This window comes from Capsicum annuum, chromosome 4, assembly GCF_002878395.1.
Source record: "Capsicum annuum cultivar UCD-10X-F1 chromosome 4, UCD10Xv1.1, whole genome shotgun sequence".
NCBI classification, from domain to species: Eukaryota; Viridiplantae; Streptophyta; class Magnoliopsida; order Solanales; family Solanaceae; genus Capsicum; species Capsicum annuum.
In genome coordinates this window covers 207,024,507-207,026,754 of record NC_061114.1, presented here as the reverse complement: position 1 = coordinate 207,026,754, position 2,248 = coordinate 207,024,507, and positions in this window count along the sequence as shown.

Here is a 2,248-nt window from a genome sequence, read left to right as displayed (position 1 = left end):
GGGAATGTGATATTCTAAAGACAGCATTCAGAACCCACTATGGTCATTTTGAGTTTCTAGTTATGTCCTTCGGACTAACCAATGCCTCAGCAGCCTTCATGAACTTGATGAACAGAGTGTTCAAATAATATCTGGACATGTTTGTCATAGTCTTTATCGATGATATTCTTGTCTACTCTCGTAGTGAAGATGATCATGCAGACCATCTTAGAATTGTGTTACAAACTCTTAGAGATCAGCAGTTGTTCGCCAAATTTAGAAAATACGAATTTTGGCTAAGATTAGTATCTTTTCTTGGTCATATCATTTCCAGTAAGGTTATTAGAGTTGATCCTCAAAAGACAGAAGCAGTAAGGATTGGCCTAGACCTATCTCTCCATTGGACATTAGGAGTTTCTTTGGTCTAGCTGGCTATTATAGACGTTTTGTTGAGGGTTTCTCGTTGATTGCATCTCCTATGTCTAGATTGACCTAAAATAAAGTTAAGTTTCAGTGGTCAGATTCCTGCGAGAAGAGTTTTCAGGAGTTGAAGACTCGACTCACTTCAGCCCCAGTGTTAGAGTTACCTGATGGTACAGATGGTTTTGTGGTTTATTGTGATGCCTCCAGAGTTAGTTTGGGTTGTGTTTTGATGCAGAGAGGTAAGGTCATAGCCTATGCCTCTAGACAACTTAAGCCTCACGAAAAGAACTACCCAACCCATGACCTTAAGTTAGCTGTTGTTGTGTTTACTTTGATAATTTAGAGACATTATTTGTATGGGGTGCATGTTGATGTGTTCATGGATCACAAAATCTTGCAATACATGTTTACTTAGAGAGAGTTGAATCTGCGTTAGAGAAGGTGGTTAGAATTGTTAAACGATTATGACATAAGTATGTTGTATCATCCGGGCAAGGCCAATGTAGTGGTAGACGCCCTTAGTAGATTGTTTATGGGCAGTGTTGCTCATGTGGATAATGATAAGAAAGAGTTAGCTCGGGAAGTTCATCATTTGGCTAGATTGGGTGTTAGGTTGGTTGATTCAGCTGAAGGAAATGTTTGGGTTCAGAGTAGTTCTGAATCTTTCCTAGTTTCGGAAGTGAAAGAGAATCAAGATAAGGATTCTAGTTTGGCGAAACTGAAGGAGTCGGTTAAAGACCAAAAGGTAGAGGTTTTCTCCCAAGGGGGAGATGGTGTGTTGAGGTACCAAAGTAGATTGTATGTTCCATGTGTTGATGATTTGAGGCAGCGAATTATGGTGGCGGCGCATGGTGCGCGTTATTCTATTCATCTCGATGCTACCAAAATATACCGCGACTTATGGGAAATTTATTAGTGGAGTGGTATGAAGAGAGATATAGCTGAGTTTGTGGCCAAGTGTGCAACTTGACAATAGGTTAAGGTAGAGCACCAAAGACCTGGTGGTTCATTACAAGAGTTTGGTATTCCCATTTGGAAGTGGGAAGAGGTGAATATAGATTTGACTGGTTTACCCTATTCGCGTTGTCAGCACGATTCAATTTGGCTTATTGTAGAAAGATTGACTAAGTCAGTGCATTTCTTGCCAATTCACAAGTCTTATATGATTGAAGATTATGCTAAGTTGTATATCCAAGAGATGGTTAGATTGGATGGAGTTCTTTAGCCTATCATCTTTGATAGGGGTACTCAGTTTACCTCTCAGTTTTGGAAAGCTTTTCAGAAGGTTCTTAGTACCCAAGTTCATCTTAGTTTAGCTTTTCATCCACAGACAGATGGTCAGGCAGAAAGGACCATTCAGACCTTAGAGGATATGTTGAGAGCTTGTGTTCTTGATTTTAAAGGTAGTTGGGATAAGTATTTGTCGTTGATTGAGTTCGCTTATAATAACAATTATCATGCTAGTATTCAGATGGATCCGTTTGAAGCTCTTTATGGGTGAAGATATAGATCGCTAGTTGGTTGGTTCGAAGTGGGCGAGGCCACTTTGATTGGGCCAAAAATAGTGTTTGAAGTAATGGAGAAAGCTCAGTTGATTAGAGAGAGGTTGAAAACAACCCATAGTCGTCAGAAATCTTATGCAGACATGAGAATGAGATCTTGAGTTTGAGGTTGATGATCTAGTGTATTTGAAAGTTTCACCCATGAAAGGGGTGAAGAGATTTGGCAAGAAGGGGAAACTTAGTCCACGTTATGTTGGCCCCTTCTATATTTTGAGTCGTGTTAAGAAGGTGGCGTATGAGCTTGAGCTAGCCACAGATTTATCCTCAGTTCATCCAGTATTCTA